The 17309-nt window shown below is 43.5% G+C and overlaps 1 protein-coding gene across 5 annotated transcripts in view; it reads left to right on the forward strand.

Moving 5' to 3' along the window:
* The first annotated feature begins 455 nt into the window (after positions 1–455).
* The window catches only part of CNOT2 (CCR4-NOT transcription complex subunit 2), a 92936-nt gene continuing 76082 nt past the window's right edge, over positions 456–17309 (forward strand). For 2 of the 5 annotated variants that reach the window (XM_083802771.1, XM_083802772.1), the window contains exon 1: positions 456–644. The gene's annotated coding sequence lies outside the window, so the exon portion shown is untranslated. The remainder of the gene's footprint in view (positions 645–17309) is intronic. The other 3 variants (XM_083802773.1, XM_083802774.1, XM_083802770.1) reach the window with 3 other exon arrangements.

Consider the following 17309-nt stretch of genomic DNA (forward strand, 5'->3'; position numbering starts at 1 on the left):
TAAAGCGGGTAAGAAGGCCGGTGCCGAAAATACAGACTTTTAGACAACTTGGGTGCTCGGGACGGCAGTCCCCGACCCAGACCCCCCTCAGGCCTCCTCGCACCCTCCAAAAACCCCCGGGCTCGCCCTCAGCGCCCCGGCACCCGCAGGCCGGCCCCACGCGGGCTGCACCCGGGGACGGCGGCTGCTGCCCGCGGGTCGCTCTGCTCGGCCCCCGGCCGTCCCCACCTCCCCGGGGAGCCCGAGGGGGATCCGGGGAGCTCGGTGTGCGCCCCGCGGCCGCCTCCCCTCACAAAACGGGGGCCGAGCCCCGCGGCCGCCCGCTGCCCGCCGGGCGGTGCGGCAGCAGCAGCCCCGCGGCCTAGGCGCCCCGCCGGCGGCCAGGCGGAGGGAGCGCGGCGCTCCTTCCTCTTCCTCCTCCTCCTCCTCCTCCTCCTCCTCCTCGCCGTCCTCCGGGCCCAGCCGAGCGGCGTCGCCGCCTCTCCCCGCCCCTCAGCGCCGCTGCCAGGCCGAGCGGCGGCGGCGGCGGCGGCGGCGGCGGGGTCACGGCGGCGGCCGGGTCAGAGGGTAAAGGTTGCTCCCCCAGCATCCTCCGTGCTGGATACTCAGCCATCTTGGATCCGCGGGACAAGAAAATTCATGCGGTGAGTCCGGCCCCGGCCGCCCCCGCCCCGGCCCCCGCCGCCGCCCCGCTGCCCGCCGCCGCCCGGCCGAGGCCCGATGAGGGAGGGCCGGGCGGCGGCGCTGCCCGCGGCGGGGCCCCGCGGGCCCGGGGCCGCGTCCCGCCGGGTTTCCGTTTGCTTTTGTCTCCGAGGGGAGCGGGGGGGGCACGGACGCGCGGCCACCGAGCCGGGAGCGCGGCCGCGGCCCGGCCCGGCCCGGCCCGGCCCCGCCGCCCTCCCCGCTGGGCCGCCGGGCGCCGCTCCGGGGCCGAGGCCTGGGCCCCGCGGCCTCCGCTCCGCCGCCGCGGCCCGCCCGGGACGGCCCCGTCCCGCTGCCCCCCGCCGCCCCGAGCGGGCCCGGCGGCCGCCGCTCCCCGGCTGCCTCCCCCCGACCTCCGCCGCCGCCGGGTGCCGCCGGCCCCGCTCCCGGGAGGCGCCGGGGTGGCCCCGCGGCCTGCTCCGCCGGGCCCCGGCCAGGCCCCGGGTGAGACGGGGATAGCGCCGGCTTGTTTCCTTCCCTCCACCTCCCCACCAACCCGGTTTTATTATTTTTATTTTTTTATTTTTTATTTTTTTACGAGCGCCTTTTCCGCTCTCCTCCTGGTGGCGGTTAAGGTGATGTGTAAACAGGTTCTGGCATTCCCTCGGCCGTGTTTGTGAAACAAACTTGGAGCGATTCTGCCCCTGTAGGAACTTGTCCGCCCGTGCGGGGCCTGGAGCTTGGCCTGAGCCTGCCTCGGGGAGAAGGGACCGGGAGGGAAGGAGGGGAAGGGAAGGGACGGGAAGGTGGCCCAGGGTGACAAGTGAGGGTGAGGGAGGAAGAGGGGCACTGCCACGCTTGTATGAGATGCGGCATTTACCCTATAGCTGGTGTACGGGTGTTCCTGGCAGGAGCGAGGGCTTCCCTACGGACACCACAGCTTAGATTTTCAGTGGTTTTGTTGTTGTTGGCTTCTTTTTTTTTTTTTCTTTCTTTTTTCCCCCCTGTTTTCTTCAATGAAGTTGCAGGTAACTTTGTTTTGGAGGTTTTGTAAGCCGAGCGAAAGAAAACATGCTCGTGTTAGATGTGGATCGGCAGCTTCTGCTTTTTTGTAAGTCTGTTTTATCAGACAAGAACTCGTCTCCAACTTTGCACTGTTTTATCCCCAGGGGAAGACGCAAACTTTTTTTTTTTGTGTCGTTCTTGTATCTGCAAGCACGTACGCGTGCGTGTGCGACTTGAGTGTGTGAAGGAAACATTCCTGCCTGCCCGCACGGCAGTAACATCTGGTGCTGGTGGCTGCCTGCTCTCCTCGCTCCTCAGCTGGGGGAAGGGAGGTTAAGATGATCAAACCTGCTGTCACATCGCTTAGCAGAAATCCTTACGTTTCTGGAAACTTGGATTTGTTTCAGGCTGTCGAAACTTGTGAAGACTTGCAAAAGCCAAATAATTGTTTAGGTTTGCATTGAAAAGGCGTCTTTACTTGGATCTAGAAGATTTGTTAGGTGAATGTTGTTGTACTTTGAGTCCTCTTATAATGGCGTTTTAATAGAACATAACTTGCGAGATCCAGTTGCGTGATACTGAAGACTATGGATGTGCTCAGTGCCTTTTTTTTTTTCCCTCCCCCCTGCTATTGTTTACGTTGAGAATTCAGCTGGCATGAAAAACTTCAAGGTGTCAGCTGCTTCTGATCTTAGGAAGGGATTTGAATACTTGATATCATGAGCTGACTGACTTGACTTGCAAGTGTATTTCCGTTTCACTTTCAGGAAGCTGTTGATAAAGCTAAGAGTGTATTAGTAGATAAACCTTGTCTACACAGTTCTTTTAGCAACGTAATACTGTTGTCAAAGTAGCCACTGTTACCTATGTGTGTGTCAGTTCTGCCAGCAGATGAAAGCAAAAGCCCTAAGAACTAAAACAACTCCACTGTTAACACTTGCAATTCGTAAAAAATGATTTGAATTATCTTTAAAAGAATCTAATTCTAGAGAAGTGGTGTTCACTGTGAAAAATAGGACAGTTAATGTGTCCTGAAGTTTGATACTACAAACAGGTCCCCTAACTAGGTGTTTGCACCTGAAAGCCTTGGTCTTTACCTTGGCTCCACAATGAAAAAGTTGTGTATGGTGCATGCCTGTCGTGGAGTGGTGGCTCTCGTGAAGGATTTCCGCTGTACTGGCTGTACTTCTAAAGGTATTTCTTTCGCGACAGAAGTTAGCTCTGGAATTAGAAACTTTATTGCATTTTTAGAACCTGTTGTGTGCTTTTTTTTTTTTGTTTCTTTGTATAAAAAAATCTGTTTGTTCTGTAGTCACTGCAAGATTTGTAGCCTTGCTGTAGTTTTAAACCAGCTGCATACCATAACTTTATTTCTTCAAAAATGGCTTGCACCTCCTTGTTGTTATGGACTCCAGAAGTGAGTATAACCTAAAACCCCAGCAGTTTAGTTAAGAGGCGTTTCTTGCACCTCGCTTTCTGACTCGGTCTGGAAACTTAAGATAAACGTTGAATTGCTTGCTTTGTTCTGAGGTGGTATAGAAAGTGTACCTAAGCTTCCCAGTACAGCATTTTGTTCTGAAGTAAGTAGATTCTGGTATTTAACTTTTTTTTTGGATTATCTCTTCGTGTAAAGCTATAGCGTGCTTGAATACAGATTTGAAAACCACTTAAAAAAAAGTAAATAAAAATCTCGAATTCTTGGCAGAATACTTGCCATATTTGTTGTCTATTTCTAAATGTTAGGTTAGATAGGAGCTGTGTGCAAGCTTATATAGAAGGTCAGGACCACATTACATCAAAACAGTATTTTTGCCACAAATTTAAAGGGTTGTTCTCTAAATTATAGTTTTTCTTTTATTATTATTAATACAATTTATATGCAAATTGCAGTAGTTCTTGACAAAAGCCAAGAAATTCAGGTCAGGTTAACTTTGTCTCTTCTGAGTTTTTGAGGTACAAGTAAATAGTTTTTTTAAAAGTATGTAAACATTTTTCTACGCAACAGAAAGCTATTTTTTTTTCTTGAAATATATCCTGATGTCTCAGACTGTACTGAGTAATTCAAAACAACCTGCTTCAGTTGGTGTTTCCGGAATAGGGCTGACCTTTTTTTCCTTTTCCTTTTTTCATGTGTTTTAGCACCTACATTCAGTGTTTGTGTGTTGTCTTGGTCTCCTGACCCAGGTTCCTGTAAAAACATATGAACAACTGAAAGTTTGTGGGCAGTCTCATTGACTTAAAAGCACCCGCTCACGTGTTGACAGTTAACTTCTTGCATTAAGAGCTTTCAGGCTCGTAAGCTGACGACCAAGTCTACTTGTGTTGAACGTAATAACAGCACAGGAAGGGTTCCATCAAATGACGTTATTGTACTGCAGTGTGTTTAAAGTTGTCCTTACGGAATTGTTTTGTTTTTAGAGATGTTTGTATGCCACGTAGACGTTTCTGTGCTAATCAGTAAGAGATTTTACATGGGAGGTAAAATCTTCGTGCTTTTATATCAGCAAGATTAAAGACGTGCAATTTTCAGATTGCTTTTAATTTCTGTTTTATCTTTCACTTACACTATTGTGCTGAAAACTGAATACTTGCGTTGTGATAGTTTGTACTAGCTCAGCTGCTGGTTTGCTTCAGGTCCCAAGTCAAGATGGAAATGACCCTTGCCCAAAGAGGTTACTGAGCTCCCCCTTTGCTGCCACCGCTTTGTCTTGAGGTAGCGTTGGTTATCAGCAGTGTTACAGGAAAGTGGGCGGTATGTTTTCCTCTTGACTTGCTTTCACTGTCATCTGACTAATCTTTTTACACTTGTGATGTGTTTAAAATGTGATTTTAACTGTTTTTAGAGACATCTTTCTCTTGGTGAGTTACAGTGCCAGAGTTGTAGGTCTGAAATTCATTAATAAGTAAACCATTATTTCCTCCTGGTTTCCTTTATGGTTGTGTGTGTGTGTGTCTTTTTTTAAGCATCTTCTTGTACCCCACATCACTCGTGATTCTTTTTGGTTGCAGCAAGCAGTTTAATGAACTTTTAAAACGTTTTCAAAGCTCTACATTCAAATTCTTTGTGTATTTGAAATCAGTGGTGGGTGACTGTATACAGATGAGGTCATTACCTGTGAAAAGGGATAGTTTATTAAAGATGAAAACTAGTGTAAAATTACAGGTATACTTGTGGGAGATAAGATGGGAACTCCTACTTTGTATTACTCTCACTGGACAGACAGTACTGCAAGGGTAGAGCATGAGCGTAAGAGTCAGAGAATGCTTCCTGTCTCGTCCGCTGAAGTGATGTGTGGCTCTGGTAAGTCATTGAACCAATTTATGGCTGAGTTCTAGTCTGTAGTCTTGGGATAATACTTTCCCGTGTTTTGCTTGCTTGGTTCAAGGGCTCTGTGGAAGTAGACACTGGTAGTATTTAGTGTATATAGTTAGGGAGAACAGTTGGGGTTTATAAAACCCAGCTGGTTCTATACCATATTCAGTAGGTGGCAGTTGTATTGTTCATCATTACACATTTCAGAATTTGATGTCCATAACTTTTTCATTACAGTCTGTATACACGTGTATTTGAAAACAACAGCAAGGAGTTTCCAGGCACCAAAAAGAAGTGGTACGGCTAATTATACAACCACAAGAGTTTCAAATTATAAACTCTTAATGTTTAGTTTTGTAGGCAACTTCTCGGCAAAGTAGTTCTTCCATCTGTGTCTTGGTAACATGGATAATGATAATATAATATCAGCATCAGTCTTTTCTAAGGATTGTATGAAGATGGGAATCTTCATACCAAACAGTGCAAAATAATGCCTATAGTGGTGGACTGTGCACTTGTCATACAGTCTATAGGACTGCAAGCTTTTTCCTTGCGTTACAGTAGAAGAGCATTTTTCCCTTTTCAGCTTATTAAAACCTTGTATTGTTTGAGGTGCTGATTACTTTTCATTTTTAGTACATTTTTATGTTCTAATTGTGAAAACTATTCTTGCAAAGCAAGTGTTGCCAGGGAAGTGGAATGACGGCAAAAAGATAGGCCAGACTTCCTTCCATTGCCCTGGTGTGTAGGGGGCTTGTTTGGGTACATGCTTGGTGTCTTTCACCATTCACACTGGGGAAATTTCATTCACCAGTGCTGCAATTTGTGGGAAAGTACTTGTTGCATATAAAGATATTAAAAATGCATAAGGGAGGAAAATAGCTGTGAAACAGCATCTTTTATGTAGTGACTAAGTAGGCTAAAAAAAGTATATAGAAGAGGGTCTTCTCTCTTGTGGAGAGCAGGTACTGTGCTTTTTAGTGTGGAGAACTGGAAATCTGTAAGGTTTTCAGAAAGAAATCTAAACTATGCACGGCACCAATATGTGAAAGATAGAAAACAAGCAATTCTGAACATTAGAAGTGTCTTGTAATATTGTGTCCACCTGTAAAACTGTTTGCAGAAAAAAAATAAAGAACAACAAGCCATATATATAAATCAGTAATTTGATTAATTTCTTGGAATGCCAGTACTGTTCTTGATGCTTTTGACTTGTTGAAAAAGTACAGCACACAGCAAAGTATCGTCATAAAGCCGAAAGGCATCTTGTACTGAAATCTGAATTTGTTGTCTTATTTAGTGTGGATGCACGTTTCTAGTAAGTGTGTTCTTCGAGATCAAATTGATTAAGATCAGCATTATACGCAAGAGTACGTCGGTATCTCTTATTTCATGGTGAAAGTTGAAGCAAATTCAGGCTCCTGTGCAATTGGGATATGGAGTTTTTGTTGTTGCTTTAAAGAAACTTTCTGTCACTTTCAGAATGGTATGTTTTGTGCAGTAAATACAAATCTTCTCCCCCCCTACCCCTAGTTCAAGGAAGCTTAGTTATATAAAAATGTACATATTATGGGACATCTGTGAGGAAGCAAGAAGTATTGCAAATTTTTTGGAAGGATAAAATGTAGCTTTAAAGAGATTGGTGGTGTTCTGAGCTCTCTGTATCTCAGGTAGGTGTATATTGTGACTAGCAGCAGTATACACTTGATGGCAAGTAGTATTTTCCATAACAGTTTAGTTAGGAATCTGCAAAATGTTGATATTAGCCATGATCCTAATCTCTTCATTTTTTTCTTCGAAAGACATATAGCTAGTTTAAATGACATTTTTAATGAATCTGGTAGTTGTTTTATGGTCCTAAGTGCGGATTCAATTCCAGCCGTCCCTTTCTAAAATAAGTATGCTGTTAAACTGAACTTGTTTTTATATCAACAGCTTGATAAGTCTTGAAAACTGGGATGCCCAGTGTGGGCCTCGTTGGCAAACAGGAATGAGTCACCGAGAGGAGTCATCTTTAACTCTGCCTTTCTATCAGCACGCCTCTCCTCCAGCCTGCCGCGCTGCTGGACTTCTCGGTGCCGGGGCATACCTGCGTCTGCGGAGTCTGGTTTTGAAAACAAAACCTTCTTGTGAGGTGTTTTTTCAAACTCGGTAGACTAAGCATAGTCTGCAGGCCGTGCTATTAACGTACTTAGCAAAGAGCCTGGAGGGGAATAACGTAGGCTGCAAGGGAAGAAACAGTGGTAGTAAAATCTGTTGGTAGTGGGATGTGCTTAATGGGTTGTTTCATGTCTGTCTGCAGGAACCAGGGGAAGCAATGTTCAGGTAGGATTGTTCTGGAGAACAGTGTAATACATGACTGTGAAGTTAGGTGTAATTTTTTTTTTTTATTTTTAATGGGTAAAAATGAGAGGAAAATTGATCATCAGAGATGGTGAGGAAAGAGCGAAGTTTCATCTGGGGAGGTGCACGCAGGGTTCGTTCTGCAGTACCGCTGCAGGTCACGCTGCAGTTTGAAAGGAAACAAAGGCAAACACTTAAGAAGCTTGGGTTCAGTTTCTCAGGAAATGTCATTTATGAGATTATTTGGTTTGTCTGGCCCTCCCACTCACCAGTGTGTGCGTGTGAGTATGCGTATCTACGTGTGTATACAAATATAAATACAAATACACATGGAAAGTTCATATAGTAAACTTCTAACTCCAAAGTTAAGCATTTAACTCAACTTACGCTTTATACATAGGAAGCATACATATGGAAACTTAAATGGGAAGGAAGAATTAAATCTCAAATTATGGTCCACCAAGCCTCATAAAATTGTGACTAGGTAGAGGAAGCGTGTCCAAATTACTGCACCCACTGGGAAGAGAGATGGTCAGACCTGGAGCGTGTGTCCTGCGGGATGGCAGCTGTCAGGCAGCCCTCAGCACGTGCAGGCTTCCAGAGTGTCTGTGCCACGGCTCTTCTTTCCCTGGAGCAGGAGAGAGAGTCATGAAGAGAGAGGTGGAAAAGAGGGAAGTTCGGGGTCATCACGGTGCAGAAGTATTAGGCAACAAAAGAAGAAAGCTGTAGGAAACCAGTTGTCAGTTCTGCGGCTCCTAAAAAAGGAATAGATTTGTGTTTATGATGAGTAGTGTTTTTTCGGTGAACCCAAATTGACTTTCTTACTCTGATAGTTCGGTATTTTGGGGATTGGCAGGAGAGAACTCTAATCTGAATCTAATCTAATGCCCCGCTCCAGCTGAGCAGTTGTCCTTTGTGCACACTGGTGTGACTGTCCACGGCTCGGCAACAGATTCGAGTGCAGTACTTAATTTTGTAATGTGCTTCTAAAAATAAGCGCATGGTCTTATGTAACGCTTCTTGCATTGTTAGCACCTAGAGGTTTCATCCCCACTGGTATGAAGCGGAATACAATTGCATCCTACCTAATTTCTGCATGTGGGTATTTACAGCTCAGCTAGTTTCCCTGTCAATGACTGTGGCCAAACAGTGTTTTTGCTTGTGTTTTAGGATTATCAAATATCTTGTTCACGCAGTTAGGTGAGCTACTCCTCTCCGTTTGCACAATTTTACAGCGTTATTGTGGCATATCTGGCAGAACCAACAGTTTGAAAGAGCTGCAATAGTTTTTCAGACATTTGTTTCTATAATTTGAAGAAGCACAGAGCACTCCTGCTCACAGGTGCTTGCACTTCATAAGTTACACTTTCTGGGAGACCTCTCACATAATCTGTCTGCAGTGTAAGTTTAATAGTGAGGAAAACGTGTGGATGCTGCGGGTCTGAAAAAGATGTTAATCATATTAATGCAACTTTGATGGCAAACTTAAAAATATGCTCAAAAATAATCCTCATTTTTTCAGTATTTTAGGTGACAATCAAATGTTACCTTCTCTTGGCTGTTTTATGCCTCTTGCTGTAGTCGTAGCGATAGTTGTAGTGACAGTCTGAGCTCCTCAATGTGCCTTTTCTCATGCTTTTTGCACTACTGTCCTGTTGGCAATTAAACTTGAATTCAGGCTGCAAATAACGCGTTGTTAAATTAAGTGACGGAATGCATTATGTCTTGCTGATCGGGTGGCATCTGTACGGAACAGACTTGTCATACGTAAATAATTTAAGGGACAGGAATTGGATTTATCAAGAATTATAGCTTTAGCAGAGTAACTTGGTTCTCGTATTTCACCACTTCTTGAAGTAGGTGCTATATTTTTATGCTGAGAGCACAACTGAAACCTCAGAATAGAGGATCAAAAGTTGTGAGACTGAAAACACAAGGCTGAAACAGGGAGACATTTATTATTTGTTCTGGTATTGTCCTTATAAAAATTAATTTTCTGTAGTGTTGTTTACAGACATCCCAAGCGTTTCATTTCATAAGGTCCTTTTCCTTCCCTGAGGGATCCTGTGGCTCAGTGAGGAGTAGATTCAAGGGGATCCGAGGGCTGAAGGAATATGTATGTGTAAATTAAACAAACACGGTTTCTTCAGCAGATCTCAGTTTCAAGAATAAATGAGATATTGTAGATGATTTTGATGATTGTTTTATCCAAGTTATTTAAAAAATTTAATTTCCTAGCAGTGTCTAGATCCATAGTTTGGGGGCTGGGGAAATTTGGGGGCTGCTGTCAGCCATCAGACTTCCTTGTGAAGCACAGATGGCATCAGGAAAGACCAAAAAAAAAAAAAAATTAAAAAAATCTGTCATGCGTGGTGTAATTTGTCATTACACCAGTAGCTCACGCTTCACTAGGAGGGTTGTCCGTGGTGAGTTATGGCTAAGCTTTGTCCTTTGCGAGGCCAAATTGGGGAATTTATGTATTGGGGTGGATAGGCACAGGCCACTTCTGCATGGGTAGGCCTTGCTTCTTCTACATTGGACTCAGGTTGTTTGGTGGGAGAGTGGGGATGTGACAGCCTGCTGTCCGGCCTGTCATCCTGTGCCCTCTCCTTAGGCGGTGGATCTTAAGAAAACCTTCTTGGCCTCGCTTGTGGGTTGGGAGAGGGCCAGGAGGGCAGGGATGCGGGAGGCATCCTGGAGAAGGAGCTTGTGCAGGGCAGGCCCAGTTAGCGCCATGCCCAGCGCCTCAGACCAGAGCTCGCGCTGCGTTTGCTGAGGAGAAATGAAGTGTTTGTACTGGCGTTCCTCTGTTCTCTTCGGTGTTGTTTCTCCTTGGTTATCCCAAGATTTACCCTACAACTATCTATTGTGCCCCTGTCCCTGCTGGTAAGAGAAGACCACTGGTGTAGAGGAGGCCCTGGCGGTTCTTGGCGTTTTACCCCCAAGTCTGCCTGACGTGCTTTGGGCAGGACTGTATGAAGAAACTGTTGGTACGGTTAGATTCCAGGGTGGTTATCAAGAGAGGGAAGTTTTGTGAAAACGATTTCCTATTTGTTTTGTGTAGTTGTCTTAGAATCAGAGAACAGCTTGGGTTGGAAGGGCCCTTAAAGGTTATCTAGTCCCAACCCCCTGCCATGGGCAGGGATGTCACCCACCAGACCAGGTTGCTCAGGGCCCCTTGTCCATCCTGGCCTTGAACACCTCCAGGGATGGGGTGTCTGCAATCTCTCTTAGTACGTCCTTTTTTACTTTAAACTAGTAATTGCCTTATTTCATTGTGTGAATTCAGTGTGTTTGTGCTGCGCTTCTATAACTTGCTATTTATAGAAAGTTTCAGATTTTTGTGAAAGATGGTGTGCCCCTGCTTCCCTCCGTAATCAAGTAAAACCATGAAATGTTATGTCAGGTGACTTCAGTGGCTGCCACGTAAAATTGCAACGTGTAGAATGGATGGATTGTCTCCTCCTTGAAAAATGCGGGGCCGAAACGAGCTCACATCCATCTAACGCTGTCCTTGCTGTAGCACTCCATAAAACTGTGTGGGTATGTTTTGATCCTTACGAGGTATGGATATTTCGGTTGTGAACGTGTTTTCTGTGAAAACTCTTAGTCACTAATAGTTGTAGTGACACCTTAAAACATCTATCACCGTTCTTACAGGAAAGGAAAAAATGCGAGAGTGACAGATTTCACTTGGAAGGCAAGCTTCTGAAACGGATGCACATTAGGAGCATTTAAAAACGATGCAGTTGTCAATGTTGAGCACGAACGCTGAAACAGAAAAAAGTGAATGGTGGTCTTGCCTAACCAGTTACCCTCGTGCTTTGTAGTGTCAAACCCAGAAAACACCAAGTTTTGACTTGTTTAACCAAGCACAAATCCGTTTGGTGTTGTGTTTCATCTCTCTGAACACAGCTACTGCTGCTCTGCCCTCATTATTATGGTTCTGATTATTGTTACTTTCTTCTCTTCCTCTGAAGAACCACTCAGTGTCTTTCTCTGGTAAGTGACAGCCCAGCCCTGTCCTGGACAAGATAGCAGGCTGCTGATGGGGTGGGCTCCCAGGCAAGTCGTCGTCATTCGCTGCAGCCCTCCTCAGCTCCTCCTCCTCGTGTTAGCAGTCTGACCTCTGCGGCCACTGCAAAACCTGCAAAATAAAGTTGGCAAAATTCAGTGCTACAAATGACTAAATTGCTAATGTAAATATAGCCCTTGAGTAAAATTGAGACTCGTAGTGATACCTTGTAATTACACCTGGGTTACGAGGCACTGATTTGAATTCGGGGTTGACGTATGGCGCGGTAGTGGTAAAAATCTATGTAACGCTGCTGAAGTGGTCATAGCCATTACGTATTCATTTTGCAATATTTCCTCTACATTTTTATAAGTAATATCAAATATGCTTTGAAATTTTAGCTATTAAAAGTTTGCATTTTTTTTTCCACTTAGAGCAAGAAGCTTTAAATTGGGTCGCTGTATAAACTGAGAGAGGATGAGGTACGCTCCTTCAAGCGTGATGAGGGCATTCCAGGTGTTAGGATATGCATATGGGGCTGTGAACTTAATTTGTGTCTGAAGACGGGGTTTTGGATAAACATGAAAGACTTTGGCTAGCCTTTTTTTTGTCTCCCATGTTCTCAGAAAGCAACCTTGTTCTACCTTCTGTAGTCTTCTGTGTGATTGTTTTTTTTTCTTAATTTTATTTTTTTGTCCCTGTAAATTTCTTGCCTTTTCATCTTTTTTCTCTTTCTTTGCTTCCACTGTCCTTAACTGTAATTTAAGATTGGAAAGCAAAGTTTTGGATTATCCTTGTTGTTCTTCCTGATGCTTGGTCTTTGTATTGCCATGTTGTAAGCTTGTCTCGTTTTCAACTCATGAACTGGGAGGGATGTAGGTCACCGTTTATATAAGCATTTAAACTTCTGTCACAAACAACTCTCTCCCTCAGTCGGTACATAAAACCCCACCTAAATGAATGTTAAAATTGCAGACTCAAGGCTCTCTGAATTTAAGAAATGCTCGAGTGAAGGTTTTCTTTCCCATCTTGAGTCATGTTCCATCTGCATATCATTATTACATAGGTTTTTTGATCAAATGCTGCTTTTTCCCAAGGGACTTTGGCCTCATTTGTTGAACAAGATGCATGGTGCTCACTCACTGGATAGATACTGAGTTTTTAAAATTCCGTTACTCAGATCATGCTATCCAAAATCAGAAGTAAATTCTGGATTAGCATTTCCTTCCTGATTTTTTTCATTGTGGTTTCATAGAAGTGCTTTATAATATGTTCTGGAAAAAGTTGTGTTTTCATGTTACCTCACTGTTGTGACAGCCACTCGTTACAAATAGAGGAACTGAGGTATCGACTTACTGTGGGTGCTTCTTAATGTTTCATAACAGAAATACCTTTCATTTAATATGCAGTTGTGAAAGGTTAATGCTTCTGCACAGACTCGTGAAATATTTCAAGCAGAAAGCACTTAGGGAAATCTTTGCGTGGCTCTCCAAACGTTATTTAAAAAAAAAAAAAAGTACGAGTCTTAAGAGACGGGCATAAAATCAGTTTACATGTGTGACATTTAAACATCTTAGCCAGGCATGTTTTCTTTCTGCAGTCCTCTGCCTCAGTAACTACAAGAGCGTAGAGGGATGTCTTGACAGTGGTCCCTGGCTGTCCACCAGGAGATGGAGGAAACCCAGAAGCGGTGGGTATGGCTCCAAGGCCCGGAGCTGCTCGCGCTGTGGTGGCTGCATCTTCAGGGCTGCCCGCTGATTGCATCTCGCACGCCTGCCTCTTGCTCTCTGCAGTTTCTCTTTCTGTTCCTGTTCCGAACTCTTAATTCCGCTTTTGGTTTGCCCCTCGCCTGTGTCCTAGCTGTGCCCTTGATGGCACCCAGAAGACTTCTAAGAGAATGAGTCCATCTCGGCCCTAGGATGAAGTGTCCTTAGCTGTGGCTAGGCTGCCGTCTGCGCCGTTGCACAGAAGTCGGATGCCAAGAGATGAAAGGGGGGCTGCAGATCAGAGGCGAGAGGCAGTGAGATCCTGCCCGGCTCTCCCCGTAGTCGCCGCTGCGCAGCGTGCAAGTGCAGGAGCGTCCCAGAAGGCTGGGTGTTAAAGTGGGAGGAGGGAGAGCGTGGAATGTTAGTCCCATCACTTCTGAGTGTTTTTAAACAGGATATCTTAACCACTTATAAAAAATAAATCTGATCAGTTCGGTCTCAGAGATGGTTAAAGGACCAGTTTGAACATCTAAGGCCCTCACTTTCTGTAGGTAAAGCAAACGAATGTGGGGTCTTGCAAGCAAGGACTAACACCATCCGACAGAGTATTACTGCCTGTGCTGTCTGTAACAATGCAATTGCTCTTAAAGGTAAAACCAGATCTGTATGTTTTCAGTGTCTTTTTCCAAAGCAGTGTATTTGAAGGCAATTTAAAGACGGTCCGGAATAAAGTGCGTTTCATATGCGTTCGAGTTACTGTTCAGTTCTCCAAATATGAAATATGTACAGAATATAAGAAGAGCTGTAGAAAACTCCTGGAAAATCTGTAGTCCCAAAGTGTTGGATAAACATCAAATTACCAGATTGTTTTCAGAATTCCCGACTTGAAAACATGATACGGTTTTCAAAGGGAGTTATTTGCCCAAGAGTTCTATTTAAAATGACACTGGAATGAAATGCTCAGACAAAGTATTGCTGCTCTTTCAGTGGTTTTTGTTTTCTCCTCAAGTGAAACTTCTTTTCAGAAAACTTCTATTTTAGGAAAAAAACTTGGCCTGTAAATCTATAGGAAGATTACTGATGCTTGCAAAAATGGATTGGAGAGCAAGGGGGATGGCAGCTGTGACTTCAGAGTTATGGCATGGGTACCATTGCTACATTTAAAAATAATAATAATAATAATAATAATAAAAAAAAACCTACCTAGCCTTGTATAGATTTTTTTTCTGATTCCGTTGCATGTGAAGATACTTGAGTTGTACGGGTATGAGAGGGTTACGTAAGAGGAAGAAGGGTGATGCAATTAAAAGAGAAAGCGTTTGTTAGAGTAGGAGGGAATGTTCTCAGGTAAAATGAAAGTTTTGGTTTTATTTGGTGTGTTCACTTGCACTAAAACTATCATGAAAATAATGAAGATATATGCTCAGGTAATATATGACTCATTTTCTATTCCTCTTTGTGTTTTATAAGTGAAGCAGTTAATATCCAGACTTGACTATAAATCTTCTGGTATCTGTTTAAGATCCAGATTTCTCCCACATATCTTCCTCCACTTAATTTCATTGCTTGAGGTGAAATTTCTCTCCTCTGGCTTCAGCTGGCCGCAAGGTAGAAATCCATGCCTCTGAAAGCCCAGTGAAAGAAAGGGAAGAACGTCGTGAGCGTCCTTGAAAACGCACGTGTACCAGGAATGAGCGTTTGCTCTCGGGATGGATAAGCAGAACTGATCAGAGTATGCGTGTTACTGCAACGCCTGCGTGGGTAACGCCAGTGTAAGCGGTGCTGAACACTTTGCCTCCTCTCCAGACTGTTCTTGTGGCAATACGAATACACGAATCTGTCGTGCGGATGTGCTGCAGGTAACGAATAATCAGTAGTCTTCACTAGGACTTGCAGTGTGTTGGCGTTGTGAATTGGTAGAGGGAAACTTTTCGCCTTTACGCTTCAACTTTGAGGTAGAGGGATTGTTTTCTTATTACACGTGTCTTGCCCATAACCCAGGGCTTCGGTTAAAATCTCACTATATAAATAGGCAGTGGCAATGCTAACCTTGAGCTAAGGCATAACAGCCTGAATACATCTTGTATCACTGTAGCAATTAGAGCATAATTTATTAACAATTGTGAAGCCTTCGAATCAAAAGGAAAAAAAAAAAACCAAACCCACAATGTATAGTCACTAGAAGTCTTGTGGGATTATGCATTTTTGAACGCTGCCTCTGTGTGACTGTGCAAGCAGTGTTTATTGAGATTACAAATTAGACTGTGGTTAGCATATTTTCCTGTAACGGATCAGTTCTGGATTCTTACTTTCTTCTTTTCACCCTGTCAGGCCTGTGTTGTGGTTGTCGTCCTCTGCAGCAAGGGGCCTGTCTCGAATTAGGTTTTGTTTACTGGCTGCTCCTACCTCAGGCACAGTGCCTCTGGGGTCTTTCCTCTTCAGCCTTCTTTGTCTTGGAAAACTATAGTCTGTAGTTTATAAAATTTATTTAGATTCCTTTGGCTGAAAAGTGTAGTAAAATTTTAATGTATAACTTTATAATGATGTGGAGTAGCGTTAGTGCATAGTTTTGTTAATTTTGCAGACACTTAGTGTGTATTTCCCCCCTGCAGATGCGTCTATAAATCATTACCAGTTTTGACTATAAATATTTAAAAGTTACAGTTTTGAGCTTTAGTTTTAGAGAATCGGAACGGTGTAAATTGGCGTAGGTGTAAAATATGCAGAATAAACAGTTTGTGAGCCGTGTAATTTCTGTTCAGTAAATGATTCAGTGTACTCTAATGCATTTATCTTTATATCTGGTGTGAAAAAGCCCTTACCAGGCCCAAATACTGATGGTATTAAGTTAACTTAAGGTGCTGGCCTTGCTTACAAATATTACCTTAAAATATGAGGTAGAGTTCTCATGGTTCTTCTGGGTCCTAGCAAAGTGCTAAACCAGCCTATGTTGCCACTCAGGTTTTTCGCTCTCAGTTTTTTCAAATATTTTTAATTGAAGTTTTGTTTGTATCAAATCCTCTGTAACGTACTCGAGTCACAGAGCTGTAATGGTGTTAAATTTTCTCTTTCTGATGTATGCGTGTGCCTTAAATGAGCTTTGAGATCCTACAACTGTAGGAATGTGCTTGATACTGATAAAGCCCCTATAAACTTTTACAATGAATTTTTTAAAAATAATTCCAGATCAATACAGAATCTAATGGTGGAGGTCTAATTTTCTGAAAAGACGTAGATATGGAAGTGGTTAAGGGGGCCTCCCCTAATGCAGCAGCAGAATATTACTCCCATATACATCGCGTTACTGACACATGTTAATCATGATGCACTTCAAAGGAGTAAACTACTGAAACAATTCCTTTTGTTTATGCTTTTATCTTGGGATGTTTGGTCATGATTTGGGAATACTTTACTCTGAAAAAAAAAAAAGTATGAGCAGTTTAATTGTATTTAATTGAAAACCTTTACTTAAAGCATTCTTTTTTTTTTACACTGGAGCCATAGTAAATGACATTAAATGGTAACTATGCCAATTAGAAAAGATGATGATCTTTCATGCTTTATTGAAAACTTTCAACTTCATGTTTCATGTGGTTTTGAAGGTTCTTGATGGGCCAGTTCTCTTAAAAAGCTAAATTTCTTGTGCTAAGAATCAGCCTCTGTAGATTTCATTTCAGTATTAAAACCTATGGTTTCTCAGTATTGCAGATGACACATTTAATGGATGATGTTTGTTTTTATTTCTTTCCCATGTTAGAGAGAAGTCTAGAGACTACCGGAATACTTCCAATTTGTAAATTCTGCAGTGAAAATTGCATTTTTCTTCTTGATTTGCAAACATGAGTCATGTTAAAGACACTCTCCAAAACTGCTGTGATGCCATCAGATATATATGTATTACAATATCAGGCAATCATTTGACACGCAGATTTGTTCTGAGGGAAAATGTAACACTAGATTGTGGCTATACTAAAGTTCTCTTTCTGTGTTTTGCATTCCTGTTGTCTTTAGTAGATAGTCCTCAAGTGAACTTTGTTATATGTTCTTCTTAAGATAGTTCAAGTTTTCGTTTTTCTGAGAAATATCAAATCACACCGCAGCAGCCTAATGCAGTGCAGAGTGCTATGCCTGTGCTACCCCTAGCTATCACAGAGGGCTCTGATCCTGACCTGAAGATCAGGGAGGTGAGTACAGGAGATGCAGAAATTAAAAGCATTGTATCCGCTTAAACAGATCTCTAGCTGGTGTCCGGGTGGGAGACTGACAAACACTGTGGTGATGGGGT

The sequence above is a fragment of the Anser anser genome, assembly GCF_964211835.1.
Source record: "Anser anser genome assembly, chromosome: 1".
Classification (NCBI taxonomy): Eukaryota; Metazoa; Chordata; class Aves; order Anseriformes; family Anatidae; genus Anser; species Anser anser.